Genomic DNA, 16,945 nt, shown 5'->3' on the forward strand with positions numbered 1-16,945 from the left:
CAAATCACTTTGTTTTATTGGTGCACCTAATCAAATTGCTTTGTTTTAAAATATAATTAAAAAATATGAAAAAATAAACAAAGACAATAAAAACCAACCAACAACATTCCTTAAAAAAAAACCAACAACATTAACGTAGCAAAATTATAATTTGAAACGACCAAATTATTTTTTTAAGGAGAAACAACTAAATTATTCCTTCAAAAAAAAAACTAAATTATATATTTCAGCCAAAAAAATAAATTATCAACAAACAATTTGATGATAATGCCAGTAAACACTAAAAAAATCATTAGTACATGTTTATATCCATGTTTCATAGAAAGAAAAAAAAATCTCCATGTTTCATAGATCCTTATCAATCATTCTCAATCTTAATATTCTTCAAAAATTCTTGGACGAAATTGTACTGCTGCTACGTGTTGATCCTGATATCAAATGATCGCTTGAAAGGTGTGAGTTCAAAATTTAGATGTCTAATTGCTAGGTCTAGCCTCCACGTTACATATTAGATCCATAATCCCTGGACTTTGATAAAGAAGTCTAGAATTTATAAGTGACTTAAAAAAAAGGATAGATAATACTACCAAATAAAAACAATACAATGAGAGAAAACTAACAGAAAATAGTATAAATGAAAACTGTAATATCCCGCCTGACAGTATCGGTATATTACCCGTTGACCGTGTCAGATGAATTTAATTCATGGAAAGTAAGTTATTGGAAATATTTTAAATGACATGTCAGCTATTTACGGGACAAGTATCAGAGTCGTTTTAAACACGCAATAACCAAGGGTAATATGGTAATTTCATGTGGGAAGGATATTTATTTGATTTTATCCCAAAAATATCTCATTTCTTGTTTCCTTTCTCTCTCTTCAAGTGTTGGCAAACATTTCTCCTCCTTCTCTCTTCTCTCTCACGCCTCTTTCTCTCTTCCTCACCACTAAGCCTTCCAAATCTTCTTCCTCTCAAGACAAGCTTCTATTTGTGTATTCTATATGATCTTCTAAGTTATTGGAAGCTTGTATTTGTTTGATTCTTCAACTTCTCTTCTCCTCCATAAATCTAGGGTTTTGGTAAGTTGGGATTTGAAGCATGAATATGTTTAAGAAGTGGTTTCTACATGATCAAGGTAAGAATGTTAAGGTTGAATGGGTTAATATCTTTATCCTTCCTCACCAAGAATTCCTTTTGACATTATGTTTTGAATATGTGTTTTGAGGGTAATATTGAAGAATGGTTTTGAGCTTGAAATGGTGTCTTGATTTGCAAGAAAAGGATGATGGGTTTGAATGGTATGAGCAAGGAAGCAAAGGGAGCAAAACTAAGGTTTTGGGCATGTTGATGCTTGGAGCTTGGAGTTGCTTCAAGATAGTGATTAGGTGAGTTCCATAGGTAGCTATCCTACCCTTTGGGTTTATGTTTTTGTCTTGTAGGATAATATGACAATTCTAGGGTTTATGAATGAATTGATTACCCCTTTTTATGCCATGCATGCTAAACATGTTTTACACTTGCTATATATATGTTTTACAAGTTTTCTATGGCCTCTAATGTCATGTTATGCATATGGATGGTTGGTTTTGAGGTTTTTGGGTCAAAAACACCAATTATGCAGGTGCTGGACTGTCATAACTCGCCTCGCGAGCAAGCTGGTCGCCACGGCGAGTATGAAAGTCGAGTGGGGGGTGTTGCTCGCCCTGAGCTCGCCTCGCGAGCAGAGCAACTCGCCATGGCGAGTGATGCTACTCGCCTCGCGAGTGAGTTTGTGCATCAGAGCACAACTTGCTCGCCTCAGGCCCTGTTGTCATCTTTCGAGCTGGTGTTACCCGTGCAATCTTTTATAAAAACAAACCCCTCAAACCAAGGTCCTATATGATGAATTTCTAAAAGAGTTTTCTTATGAATGAAGCAAGTATTAAACATGTTTAGTGATGCTTGGTATATGAGAGGATGATGTGTATGTACGATGCGAACTGGGGTAGCAAGATAATCCATAAGCAAGGGGAGAATTAGAGCCTCGACATAGTCGTCGAGAACTAGCAAGTTAGTATAAATTCCTAGAATGATAGGATGCGAATTATATGTTCGCACATGAACAGGAATAAGTTAGTAAGCATGATAAGTGTGGGTTGATTAGTTAATCACTCCACCATGTTTAAGAATGTGCAAGCATGAACAAGTATGAACATTTACCATTAATCGGATCGATTCAAGGATCCGAGGTAAACATGAATGAAAGGTTAAGTTTAACCTAAATGAACGTCAAGACTATGATTAATGAATATGTAGGTGCCATGTCTCTTGCAATCCATGAAGGTATGGATTCAAGGGGTTCTCATGACGAGAACGGGGAAGGCTCCGTAAGGGGATCACATGGTACTGAGTAATTAAGGATGTAGGTGCTCGTGTCTCTTGCAATCCATGAAGGTATGGATTCAAGGGGTTCTCATGATGGGAACGGGGAAAGCTCCGTAAGGGGATCGCACGACACTGAGGGAGTCCGATGTACGTACATCGGTTATGATGGGATTGTACTCGGGGTTACTCCACCCGGGACTTTCCGTAAAATGAACCAAGATGATAATGTTTGTTCAACGCTAACTTAATAAATGAACTTATGTACGACATGTATGTTATGAGTATGTCTCTATGCACGATTATGTTATGCTCATGAAGAGCCTATGTATGATTATGTTTTAGAACAAGATGCTTTTAGGCAAGAGCAAGATATGTGTAGAGCAAGTAAAGAATATGAAACCGATGACGATTTTAGATTTCCCCTAATCGTCCGGTTTAGAATCGTGCCATGAATATGTTATGTTTAGGCCTCGATACATTGAGTGTATCCTTGGCAATGCGGTTCTAGGTTCCCCTCGACCGCCATGACACGTATAGGAAGTGAAGCCTATAACAAGTGAGATAAGACTATGACGGCTCTAGTATGCACTACCGTCTAAGTATGCATGTCCCCACACACGTATAATCAACCGTCAGGTTGTAATGTAGACACGTGGTGACCGTAGGTTTCCCCTTGAGGTTGCCTATAGCCTAGGATTTAGGGGAACTCACTGAGACATTATGTCTCATCCCAATCCTTATTTGTTTCAGATAAGCAGGATGTTTATGCATGTTCGGTGCCGGATGGATACTACTTCAAGGGTTCGTTCGTAAAGTTGCAGGACGTTATGGATATCAAGGATGTAATTTTATGTATGGATGAGTTGTGATGTATTATTATTTATACGAACGTAACTTGTTGTAAATATTATTCATTCGAAGTTTTAATTGTTGTATATTTTAATGTATCCAGTACTAATATTAACGCACGTGCCAGACTTTCTAGATACGTCTGGTATGGGTGTTACATTTGGTATCAGAGCAGGTCGATTCAGACCGTGCCTTGGGTCATTAAATTACAACTAAGGTAGTGGGACCATTGGGTTCCGGGTAAATGTTCTAATTGTTGTTGTTAGATGAGCCTGATCAACTCAATTTAGCATTCGACGACTAGAATAGATGCCTGAGAGCTGAATAGGACCCAGGAGGGATGAAGTATGTGATGAAGTAGTTGATCGTGCCAAAAGGTGGCCGGTGAACTAAACAAGTGGAAGTGTGAATCCTCCGAAAATGTAAGATATGTTAAGAAGGAACGTTCCGACAGTATAGGTTAAGATATTATGGAATGTCAGAATAAGGCTACAAGATAGTGAGAAGTTGACATATGATGACAGAGTCAGCAGGTTCTCAGGAATAACAATATGTGAAGGAAGTTGAGAATTCAAGAGAAAGGTTTATGTTATCAGGATTAAGGCATTGATTTCCGACGTGCCAAGAATTGTATCGAAAAGGTTGATGTTGCCATGCATATGTTATAAAATATTTTACTATGATAGGAATGAATGATGTGCATTGGGTACTTGAGAATAAGAATTTTATGTAATAAATGTTTTATGAAAATAGAGTTGGAGAAGCTCACCAATAGCAAGCGTGGGACGAAACTTTCCGTTTTTATGAAATCTTCTATTTCGTTCCTATGGTTTGCGATAACTATTGGGGAGATGTCTTCACCGTAATATTTTATGTGATCAAGAATCTTTTACGATATCAAGTAATGAATGCATATCATATCCTAAGATTTTCAAGGAAGAAGGCATGGGCAATCATCAACGAAGTCGATACGGTTTAAGGTAGCTTTGGAGGTTGATGTGTCAAGAGCCAAGATCGAAAGTATAGAAGTTCCGGTATTGAGAAGGAAAGTCACAGATGATTATGCATGAGGTGTGAAGTAAGAAATCACAAAGATCTCAGATTAAGAGTTTGGAGGTTCCGGTATTTTAAAAATACGTCATGGATGTGAGTACATGAAGAAAATTTAAAGCAGTGCAAAATTATGAGAGATCACAAGGCTTTCAGATTTTGAGGAATTGTGACGTATTTCTCGAACCTATGTTTTGCTTAATAGATTTGCTAAGGCTCGATATGATGTTGAGTTATAAAGTTTAAAGAATTTTAAAAATATTTACACGTATGGGTGATTGAGGTTGATGTTTTTGGAAGAAATTCACGAGATTTTCTAGGAACCGGTATGCTATTACACTCATAGAGCGGGTTAGACTTATTAGAGTCTAGATTTGATAGCGCATATGTGTTATCAACTCGTTCTATGATTTTAGAGCAACGACCGGGGCCTAAACTCAATATATTATAAAGTAGAAAATCACCAACGTCAATGACCCGTGCGCTAGTTTACGAAGTTTTCTTTAAAAGAAAAATTTCAAGATCTGAATATTCAAGTGATAAGCATGAATTGAAGTCTCAATTGCTTTAACGGATTAGAGTAATGGTTTAAGCCAACCGGTGGGAATCAGAGTAGCGCCATGAAAGTTAATCGGTAATCATGAAATATGGAAAACATGTAAGATTTAGAAGGTTTGACTAGTGACTCAAGTAAGGAATCAAAGTATCAAGAATGATGACCGGTTTCCGGAAAAGGTATTAACGCTCAAGCGATAAACGAATGGGATGATGTGAAGAAATCCAGTTAATGTCAAGAGGCTCAAGGATTTTATATGGTTATGGTAGTGTAAAACGCATAAGTATATCTGTTAAGAAGGGACGAATCCACTCACGAAGTTAAGCATGTTATCAAGAAAGGGGGAACAACTCTTGAGTTTTATGCAATGAGCTTCATACCCTTGTGTGCAAACTTGTTGAATGAAAACGATACTTGTTAAGACTTGTCAAGTCATAGTTTTATAACTTTTAAAGTTAAAATTGGTATTATGGAACTTGGAAACGATGATTATTTTTTTTTCTAACCTCATGGGATTATATATTTTCAAAACTGATAAGATACGTTTTAAGTAACTCGCTTAAGACGTATGAACTTCAGGACCAACTTGTTGTTGACAAGTTAGGAGCGAGATGTTAAACTTTTTTTTTCAAAATATAGAAACTCGTTCGATGGTTCTGTGGTACCATTACAAAATCAGTTTTGGAAATGATAAAAATCTTTTTCAGTCATGTATCTATACGTTCCAAGGACCCTAATACCAGAGTTTAAGAAGATTTCTTTAAGAAAGATTCTAGAACACGTATCGTTATCATTTAATAGGAGGCGGTATTTGAAAGTATGCACATGTTTATGGAGACGACAATGTTGTATGAATCCAATACTATACGGAATACACGGATTCGTGGTTAAGAGTGCGCAATGTAAGTGCACATGGAATTACTAGAAAGTTTTAAGAGCCAGTGAACCATAACGTTGGTTATTAGATTCTCAGATGGGGTGGCAAGTTGATTTCACTCCTCTATGTCAAGTTATATGATTTACCCATTAGTTCGGGTGTGGTAAAATGCATTGAGATTGTAATGAAATCGGAAGATTTCCTAAGGCTCTGAAAAGAGATAAGAGATTCGTGGAAACGTTTATATGAGTAATGCAGGTAAGAGGCATGTGTCTCAAGGTACAGTAAATAAATTGATGTATGAAGTATATGTTTACCCAATAAGAATATGTATGCATGGAAAGATGTTTTAAAGTTACAAGTAAGCACTGCAGGGCAAACCTGGTTTCCGGTAGGATTCCAGTTAAAAGGCAAATCCTGAGTGTTAATGTTTATGATAAGATATGTGTATGAATGGTTTAAGTTAAACGGGTAAGATATGAGTCCGAGACGATAAATTTATGTGTAGCAATATAGGTTCCAAAACATGATATACTAAGATAACTTCAAGTTCAAGTGATATTAAGATCAAGAAAGCTATATGCTTATGTATGTGAATCGAGAAACAAGATGAAGCACAAGCAATGATGAACTTTTTGGATATGTATGAATAGAAGATGTATGGGTCAGACCATAAATGGTAAGTCTTTGTCATGATGATCGGAGGTGATCTCTAAATTTCGAGGACGAAATTTTTTTAAGGGGGGTAGAATGTAATATCCCGCCTGACAGTATCGGTATATTACCCGTTGACCGTGTCAGATGAATTTAATTCATGGAAAGTAAGTTATTGGAAATATTTTAAATGACATGTCAGCTATTTACGGGACAAGTATCAGAGTCGTTTTAAACACGCAATAACCAAGGGTAATATGGTAATTTCATGTGGGAAGGATATTTATTTGATTTTATCCCAAAAATATCTCATTTCTTGTTTCCTTTCTCTCTCTTCAAGTGTTGGCAAACATTTCTCCTCCTTCTCTCTTCTCTCTCACGCCTCTTTCTCTCTTCCTCACCACTAAGCCTTCCAAATCTTCTTCCTCTCAAGACAAGCTTCTATTTGTGTATTCTATATGATCTTCTAAGTTATTGGAAGCTTGTATTTGTTTGATTCTTCAACTTCTCTTCTCCTCCATAAATCTAGGGTTTTGGTAAGTTGGGATTTGAAGCATGAATATGTTTAAGAAGTGGTTTCTACATGATCAAGGTAAGAATGTTAAGGTTGAATGGGTTAATATCTTTATCCTTCCTCACCAAGAATTCCTTTTGACATTATGTTTTGAATATGTGTTTTGAGGGTAATATTGAAGAATGGTTTTGAGCTTGAAATGGTGTCTTGATTTGCAAGAAAAGGATGATGGGTTTGAATGGTATGAGCAAGGAAGCAAAGGGAGCAAAACTAAGGTTTTGGGCATGTTGATGCTTGGAGCTTGGAGTTGCTTCAAGATAGTGATTAGGTGAGTTCCATAGGTAGCTATCCTACCCTTTGGGTTTATGTTTTTGTCTTGTAGGATAATATGACAATTCTAGGGTTTATGAATGAATTGATTACCCCTTTTTATGCCATGCATGCTAAACATGTTTTACACTTGCTATATATATGTTTTACAAGTTTTCTATGGCCTCTAATGTCATGTTATGCATATGGATGGTTGGTTTTGAGGTTTTTGGGTCAAAAACACCAATTATGCAGGTGCTGGACTGTCATAACTCGCCTCGCGAGCAAGCTGGTCGCCACGGCGAGTATGAAAGTCGAGTGGGGGGTGTTGCTCGCCCTGAGCTCGCCTCGCGAGCAGAGCAACTCGCCATGGCGAGTGATGCTACTCGCCTCGCGAGTGAGTTTGTGCATCAGAGCACAACTTGCTCGCCTCAGGCCCTGTTGTCATCTTTCGAGCTGGTGTTACCCGTGCAATCTTTTATAAAAACAAACCCCTCAAACCAAGGTCCTATATGATGAATTTCTAAAAGAGTTTTCTTATGAATGAAGCAAGTATTAAACATGTTTAGTGATGCTTGGTATATGAGAGGATGATGTGTATGTACGATGCGAACTGGGGTAGCAAGATAATCCATAAGCAAGGGGAGAATTAGAGCCTCGACATAGTCGTCGAGAACTAGCAAGTTAGTATAAATTCCTAGAATGATAGGATGCGAATTATATGTTCGCACATGAACAGGAATAAGTTAGTAAGCATGATAAGTGTGGGTTGATTAGTTAATCACTCCACCATGTTTAAGAATGTGCAAGCATGAACAAGTATGAACATTTACCATTAATCGGATCGATTCAAGGATCCGAGGTAAACATGAATGAAAGGTTAAGTTTAACCTAAATGAACGTCAAGACTATGATTAATGAATATGTAGGTGCCATGTCTCTTGCAATCCATGAAGGTATGGATTCAAGGGGTTCTCATGACGAGAACGGGGAAGGCTCCGTAAGGGGATCACATGGTACTGAGTAATTAAGGATGTAGGTGCTCGTGTCTCTTGCAATCCATGAAGGTATGGATTCAAGGGGTTCTCATGATGGGAACGGGGAAAGCTCCGTAAGGGGATTGCACGACACTGAGGGAGTCCGATGTACGTACATCGGTTATGATGGGATTGTACTCGGGGTTACTCCACCCGGGACTTTCCGTAAAATGAACCAAGATGATAATGTTTGTTCAACGCTAACTTAATAAATGAACTTATGTACGACATGTATGTTATGAGTATGTCTCTATGCACGATTATGTTATGCTCATGAAGAGCCTATGTATGATTATGTTTTAGAACAAGATGCTTTTAGGCAAGAGCAAGATATGTGTAGAGCAAGTAAAGAATATGAAACCGATGACGATTTTAGATTTCCCCTAATCGTCCGGTTTAGAATCGTGCCATGAATATGTTATGTTTAGGCCTCGATACATTGAGTGTATCCTTGGCAATGCGGTTCTAGGTTCCCCTCGACCGCCATGACACGTATAGGAAGTGAAGCCTATAACAAGTGAGATAAGACTATGACGGCTCTAGTATGCACTACCGTCTAAGTATGCATGTCCCCACACACGTATAATCAACCGTCAGGTTGTAATGTAGACACGTGGTGACCGTAGGTTTCCCCTTGAGGTTGCCTATAGCCTAGGATTTAGGGGAACTCACTGAGACATTATGTCTCATCCCAATCCTTATTTGTTTCAGATAAGCAGGATGTTTATGCATGTTCGGTGCCGGATGGATACTACTTCAAGGGTTCGTTCGTAAAGTTGCAGGACGTTATGGATATCAAGGATGTAATTTTATGTATGGATGAGTTGTGATGTATTATTATTTATACGAACGTAACTTGTTGTAAATATTATTCATTCGAAGTTTTAATTGTTGTATATTTTAATGTATCCAGTACTAATATTAACGCACGTGCCAGACTTTCTAGATACGTCTGGTATGGGTGTTACAAAAACACCTTTTTACCCGAACCACCATCATATACAACTTTCGTTATGATATTTGGAAAGCATTCTGAATTCTTTGAATGAATATGAAATGGTGAAAGTTGAACCAATATTTATAGAGAAAAATTGAGCAATACAATTGTTGATGCATATCTTAAATTAGAACTTTTTTCACACGTAATTATAAGACATTTATGGACATTAAAGGGTGATTGTTTGATTAGTGGAAATACACATACAAAATGAAATGGTTGTAGGTTCAATAGAGAGAATATTCTTATAGGATGCCACTTTTGTATTGACATTCATATCGGTATCAATTGTAATAAATGGAAAGGTCAAACATGTGTTAATATTTAACAATGATTTATCAATAGCCAATAATCAAGCTAAAATTAGATGATGAGGTGCACATGTGTATTAGTGATGCTTAAGTGTGTAATACATTAAATGAAGTTTAACATAGAAGAGTGCCAAGTGTACTTTTCAAAAAAAATTAAGGCAAATATATATAATAGAGATTGGTATAAATCAGGAAGGAACGGACCCACCGTATACAGCCAAGTGCGCACTGTATACGCAGGTGAGAACTCACAAGTCAGAACAGAACACACATCAATTTTATTTCTTCTCCACTCTCAGCAGCACCTTCTTCTCCTCTCTTCTTCAAACCAACTATCTCTCTCACAGTTCTCACTCACTCTACGCCAAGGTAATCCAATTGATTCTCTAGTTTCTCATTTCTTCATCAATTGCTTGTTTTAGGGTTTAGAATTGAGAATTGAGAATCGTTAATGGCTTTTTTTGAATGCATCGAAATATGCCATGGCTTTTTTGCTACTGCCAATGCCATATGACTTTGTTTGTTTTTTTTTTTTAATTCATAACATAGTTTGTTTAAAAAAAGAATAAGTTCATTGTTATAGAGTTTGGAAAATTGCTTGTATATGATAATTGCTTATTGTGCATTGTGATTTCTTTGTACAATTGTGGCTAATTTTTAGCTCATTTTTAACAAATGGATAGTAGACGATTTTCATTGTAAATGTATTGCATCAAACAATGTTATTTCTTATTTTTAGTATAATTTGCATCATGGTATCTTTGAAATTTTAGCCACACCAATGTCGAATGTCTGGGTCCGCCCATCGATGCGTATCTGTTATGTGTAATGTGCAGGTGTCTCTGTTATATTTGCTTTGTGATACTCTGTCTTTTGTTTCAAATTATTCAGATTCAAGCTATGAGCAGAAATTTCATTACAATTTAGAGCTATTGCAGTAATTTAGTTTACAATTTTTTGTTTTTTTAGAATTTAATAATTTTTAAAATTGAGTGTTGTGATTTACAAATTGTTTCTGTAGTGATAATTATAGAAGAAAATTCACATATCAGACTTTAGAGATTTTCATGATCAATGAGAATGTCAATTCGTATTCACAAAGCAGAAACTTGTAATATATCTTTGCAACTATGTATTTTTTATTTTATGAAATTTGGAAATATAAATAGTGACGAGAGATTTTCAATGCATCTCAGTACTAAATTATTGAGAGACATACTTGTGTACAAACGAACATATGTTATGGTTTATAACTAATGAAAAATAGCATACAGCATTAATTATTTTTTTAATAAAAATGTAAAGTTAAGATAATGAAATCGGTTCTCCTCTTCTTTCTCTTTACCATTGAAAAAATATTATTGTTTGACATCAAGTTATGTCCTGCCTACGAAATTATCGTTCAATCAGACTCTATTGATTCCCAGGGGGTTCGATAGAAGGGTCGTTTGGTAGTCAGCGCATGACTTGATTGCAAACAATGATGTTTATCAAAGTGACCAAGAGAAACAAGATTAGAACCAATTTTCATTATATTAATTTTACATTTTTATTAAAAATTTAATGATTGTCATGTTATTATTCGTTTTGTAAACCATAACGTTCGTTTTGTACGCAAGTATTTCTTGTTTGCATAATTCTCATGTAATCGTCATAAACAAATGCATCTGGTGTTGATGTCACCATCGTAACTGGTGGCATATCCATTGGAGTTGTCTCATATTTTATTGCCTTGTGGAGCGGCGTCGCCGCCTATACCATTTGGGACTGACCATGAGACATACATTCCTTCCTTTTCTTTTTTACCTTGTCTAATTTAGGGTTAAGTAAGTTTTTTGTCCTTATACAATTTTCAAATTTTGCTTTTTATTTCCTCTAAATTTTTTATCAAGTTTTAGTCCTAAATATTTTCCATCATAGGTAAACTATCCTATGAAATTTTGAATTACTTTAGGGTTAAGTAAGTTTTTTGTCCTTATACAATTTTCAAATTTTGCTTTTTATTTCCTCTAAATTTTTTATCAAGTTTTAGTCCTAAATATTTTCCATCATAGGTAAACTATCCTATGAAATTTTGAATTACTTTGTACAATATAGGGACAAAAAAAAATAGGTTCGTCCGACCAATTTTTTTAATCAAAAGCATATTCGCGCTGAATTGTCCCCCGATTCTAATTGCATGCATAGTTTTGTCACATTTCATGCTAATTATGTTAGAAACTGACTTCTACTTCCCTCTCAATTTTTATGAAGTCTTAAAACATAGGACTCTACCCATTCTCTGCACATAATTTTTGGTTGCGTGTCCATCTTTTTTCCCTCTTTTTAAAAGACATTTTCGGATTATACCTAGTCCAATTTGTAAGTGATATACACTCAAACCCTAGCCTTATTTCCTTTCTTCTTCCTCATATACATCGCTGCCGCTTTGCTTCTCATTCTCAGTTTGTGTCATGTTCTTCTCCCTTCAATCTCTCTCTCTCTCTCTCTCTCTCTCTCTCTCTCTCTCTCTATCTATCTCTCTCTCTCTCTCTCTCTCTCTATCTCTCTCTCTATATATGCATGTCAAAATTATACAAGTTTGTTTAACGTAATTTGTTCAAAAAATAATCAAATATCAGTGACCGCTATTTGTCATACCGCTATCCGAGATTGACTACGAAGATGAAAATTGAAGAGGTTCAGTCAACAACAAAGAAACAGCGTGTTGCTACTCACACTCACATTAAAGGCCTAGGTCTTGAGGTTCGTTCCTTTTCCACAATTTAATAAGTTATTTTCTCCGTTTTGTGTTTGTTGTGTGTGAAACCAAACCCTTTTGATTATTTCTTGCTATGCTCAAAGGTTTGGTCATTGTCCAGGTGAGTGGAAAAGCATTGCCTTTTGCTTCTGGGTTTGTGGGACAAGCTGAGGCAAGAGAAGCGTGTGGCCTTGTGGTCGACATGATACGCCAGAAGAAGATGGCTGGCAAGGCACTCCTTGTCGCCGGCCCCCCCGGAACCGGAAAGACTGCATTAGCACTTGGGATATGTCAGGAGCTTGGGACCAAAGGTTGGTTTTGTACCAAACGAAAATCATTCTTGTATTCTTTTGTTTCTGTCTGTGACGTTATATATACGATTTATTATAGGTTCCATTCTGCCCAATGGTTGGTTCCAAAGTATACTCAACTGAAGTAAAGAAGACTGAGGTTCTTATGGAAAATTTTCGACGTGCTATCGGTCTACGTATTAAGGAAAATAAGGAAGTATATGAAGGCGAGGTCACCGAGCTCTCTCCTGAAGAAACTGAGAGTATAACAGGAGGTTATGGTAAAAGTATCAGCCATGTGATAATTGGATTGAAGACAGTCAAAGGAACCAAGCAACTAAAGTTGAACCCCACGATATATGATGCCTTGATCAAGGAAAAGGTGTGGTTTTGCTGTTATTCTTTTCTCTTTTTGAAAGGTCACGTGTTTATATTTTCATTTTAAATCTATACAAATATTGGCGTCAAACATTCTATAGCTTTGATACACTGTACAGGTAGCTGTCGGGGATGTTATATATATTGAGGCAAATTGCGGGGCTGTGAAAAGGGTTGGCCCAAGTGATGCTTTTGCTACTGAGTTTGACCTTGAAACTGAGGAGTATGTTCCACTTCCCAAGGGAGAGGTTCACAAGAAAAAAGAGATTGTTCAGGTATTTCATTTGAAAACCATAATTATATTCATGTCATGTCTATAAAGATTTTCTAATTTAGTAAATTATATTTGAATTCTCGGTGAAAAACTATAAATGTATCAATTCTATTGTTTGGGGCTTAACTCCTCCTTAGCTCTGAAGATATAATTTGGAGCACTGCTACATGGCACGACAGGCATCACACGAATTGGCACGGCATGTGTTTTCAGCAACTACATTTTCATTCCCTATTTATTTACAAGTTCTTTACAATTAAACATAAATTAAAAGTAAAAGTAAACGAAAAGGAAACTCTATATCATATAGAAAACCCTCTTTAACGATAACTCTTTTTCACCTCCTACCACCAACATCTGGAAACTAAGCCATAACCACTTATCACCACCACTATAACTCATTCTTGTCAATGATGTCTTCATCTTCGCCATGATGTTGTAGTTGCTGAAGTTAGCGTATAACTATCATTGGTTTCTCCCACCACGTTGTAGTTACTGTCGTGTCGACCATCGTCGTCGATGTTGTCACCGTCACAGTTATCTTTGTCGTTTCAGTTGTTGCCATCATAGTCAACTCTCACTGCCCAATGGAGGTAAGGGACAAAGCTGCTGCTGCATATAAGAGAGAATAAATGGTCCAGACTCTGCAAAATTATTTTCTAGACACTTGCTATATACTGGTTCCTTATTGTGATTTTGATTTTTTTTTTTTTGTTCTCAAAGGATGTAACCCTACATGATCTGGATGCTGCCAATGCGCGACCTCAAGGGGGCAAGATATTTTATCTCTTATGAGCCAGATGATGAAACCTAGGAAGACGGAAATCACTGACAAGTTGAGACAAGAAATTAATAAGGTATTTTTTATAACTTGTAATACATGTTTAATTGTTTAACTAGAAGGGGAACCCTTACCTATCGGTCAGAGTTGTTGTCATGTAATCAGGTCATAAGTTCAAACGCATGGTAAGGCATTCTACAGCAGAGCCACAATGGACAGACTTTATGTGGATTCCACCATGAAGATGCTATTTAGTACTATGTTACCTTTTTTCATTTGGAAGAAAACCAACAATCTAAGAAATGAGATCTTAATTGCAATTTTATCAATAAATGCTTATGTTGGTGACAGGTTGTCAACCGATATATCGATGAAGGTGTTGCAGAACTTGTCCCTGGGGTTCTCTTTATCGACGAGGTGACTTCATCGTTAACTTTCTCCCTAATTAAAGCCTGCAATTGTATTGCATCCATTTAATGAAGTTCTAATGCTTCTTTACAGGTGCATATGCTAGATATGGAGTGTTTTTCCTATCTTAACCGTGCTTTAGAGAGCTCGCTATCTCCAATAGTAATCTTCGCCACAAATAGAGGAATATGCACTGTAAGGTATGATGAAACTAAAATTGTGTATTAAGTTTTGCTGAAGTGAAAAGTTTGAAGAAACTAGATAAATGAAATTTGATTACTAGTAGCCCGTCATTTTTTAGGTCTTTAGTTGATTAGTATTCTTCGATGCTGTATGCATGACCTAGACCTAGAAGACACCTGATTTTGCAGTATCTCAATGGGGCATGTCTCTGTTTTCATGATTTGTTGGGGCATAGAAGTTTCTTAACACAAAATGGCGATCATATTTGTTAGCAGTTATAGATTGATTGATATGATCCCATTTTAATTATTTTTATCATGTTCAAAATTGAGTGTAAGAATGACTGTTCGTTCTTTTACAGAGGGACTGATATGACCAGTCCTCATGGCATACCTGTTGACCTATTGGATCGATTGGTGATCATTCGAACACAAACCTACGGTCCAGCTGAAATAATTCAGGTAAATGATGACCTTGAACCTCCTTTCAAATAGCCTTTCAATATGTCAAACGTGCTAATTTTGGATGCTCCAACATACACACTTATTTGCATATAGATTCTAGCTATCCGAGCTCAAGTGGAGGAACTTGTTGTGGATGAGGAAAGTTTAGCTTTCCTTGGGGAGATTGGACAATGGACATCTCTAAGGTTTGAATTCTAGATTACTTGTTATCTAACGTTTTCCTTTCGTATGTGACTTATATGTGTTGTTTATCAATCATATCAGGCATGCGGTCCAGCTTTTATCACCGCGAGCGTTGTTGCCAAGATAAATGGCAGAGACAACATCTGCAAAGTAATAATGAAATGAATCGAACATTTGCACTGAAGTAATTTGTTTACTTTTTTTATCCCTTTAACGTTGCTGCTGTTTTGAAATTTATAGGCGGATCTTGAGGAAATTTGTTCACTTTATTTGGATGCAAAATCATCTGCCAAGCTACTTCAAGAGCAGCAAGAAAAATACATATCATAATGCTAGAATCTGAACTGCTTAGTATTATTCTTGTATGGAAATAGTTTCCTATGAGCCATTTTATTAGACCTTAGAAGTGCCTAATTGCTGCATTTCCTATTGAGCATGGTGACGCTGTACCTTGCGGGTTCCTCCATGCAAGATCCCTTGTCTCTGCCGCAGTCTTCCGGCAACAACAGTGATAGATCTTCTTTGGTATGGTGGTGTCTTGAACGGGAGAGGAGAGTCTAATTGGCTACCACAGATTTATTTGACTGTGTTTATACTTTGTTTTTGTTTTGTCATTTGGCTATTTGTGGTTTTGGATCATCATTCGTGTATAAATGATTGTAATGTTTATTTTCATAGTTTCATTCACTAATGAGAATATAGAATTACAATCTATTCAATCTAACTCATTTTTCTCTCGATTTCTCTCTAAATCATTTATTGCTCAAGTAACAAGAAAATTGCTTCACCAACACAAACAACAGAAAAGTCATGTGTTCAGTTCACCGATCATTGATTAATACATTCTACATCATCACAGAGACTCGTGGGATGATCTAACATTTAAATGATACAATTATTCTAATTCTGCCATAAACCTAATATTGACCCCTAAAGAAATTCTTCTACTTTGTAACATGATTCAAGGTTTATTGGTGAAAATTTTGGTGAAGTTTTATAAGGAATTAAGGTTACTTGCTCCTATTTGATTGACATAGAATAATGAAAGTGAATTCTCAATTGTCAAATTTCATAGAAGATAGGCATCTAAATTAACATAGAGCACAATTACTAAAACAAATGAGAGAACTAACATTTTCAAAGTGAACATAGGCCACTATAGACATGATAAGTGTTATGTTATAATTTATTTAATTATTCTGGTGATCCTATATATGTATTGGTTGGTATAATTCAAAAAAATTATGAAATGCAGCTAAAAATATCCAAAGCATCCTACATGGATATGTGTCTGATAGGGGAACAGCTAATGTTTAAAGTGTTTCTACTTCCTTACTCTTATGTGACTTCAATACTCATACATAGATACAAACATCGAACATGACATTGACACGTCGACACATGTAATAATTTGAAAAAATAGAAGTGAATGTATAAAACCACATGAGTCGTCCGCGTCAAACATCATACATGCCTTCAAACTAAAGTGTTGTGTGTTATTTAAAGAATCGTTACTGTCTCATCGAAATCACAGTTTGTTAAAACTTTTTATAGAAATCTTCTTTCCTTAAAACAATAATTATTTAAATGATTTTTTTTATTTGTTTGTTATAATTTTATGTAAAAAAGAAAAAAAATCTAAAATCTGCTTAGGTGGAGAAGTTATTTAGGGTAGTAATTTGTTTGGCTCACTTAAGTTGGATCTTGTGGCAACTATATGTTAA

At 36.1% G+C, this 16,945-nt stretch overlaps 2 long non-coding RNA genes, 1 other non-coding gene and 1 pseudogene across 4 annotated transcripts; all 4 read left to right on the forward strand.

Moving 5' to 3' along the window:
- Nucleotides 1-1,184: 1,184 nt before the first annotated feature.
- On the forward strand, nt 1,185-3,354 carry LOC146913349 (uncharacterized). Its single transcript, XR_015015673.1, has 2 exons — nt 1,185-1,387; nt 3,117-3,354. It is a non-coding gene; the product is annotated as an uncharacterized LOC146913349 (long non-coding RNA).
- Nucleotides 3,355-6,991: 3,637 nt separating this feature from the next.
- Nucleotides 6,992-9,161, forward strand: LOC146913350 (uncharacterized). Its single transcript, XR_015015674.1, has 2 exons — nt 6,992-7,194; nt 8,924-9,161. It is a non-coding gene; the product is annotated as an uncharacterized LOC146913350 (long non-coding RNA).
- A 585-nt stretch (nt 9,162-9,746) lies between these two features.
- Nucleotides 9,747-15,699, forward strand: LOC146913351 (ruvB-like protein 1; annotated as a pseudogene). Its single transcript, XR_015013431.1, has 12 exons — nt 9,747-9,889; nt 12,142-12,265; nt 12,382-12,568; nt 12,649-12,932; nt 13,048-13,203; nt 13,926-14,059; nt 14,335-14,400; nt 14,485-14,591; nt 14,936-15,035; nt 15,132-15,223; nt 15,303-15,371; nt 15,462-15,699. The product of XR_015013431.1 is annotated as a ruvB-like protein 1 (transcript).
- LOC146913352 (small nucleolar RNA R64/Z200 family) lies at nt 10,533-10,628 on the forward strand. Its single transcript, XR_015016939.1, has one exon. It is a non-coding gene; the product is annotated as a small nucleolar RNA R64/Z200 family (small nucleolar RNA).
- Nucleotides 15,700-16,945: the final 1,246 nt, after the last annotated feature.

Source organism: Medicago sativa, chromosome 6, assembly GCF_051527215.1.
Source record: "Medicago sativa cultivar Bolivia chromosome 6, Bolivia_mono, whole genome shotgun sequence".
NCBI classification, from domain to species: Eukaryota; Viridiplantae; Streptophyta; class Magnoliopsida; order Fabales; family Fabaceae; genus Medicago; species Medicago sativa.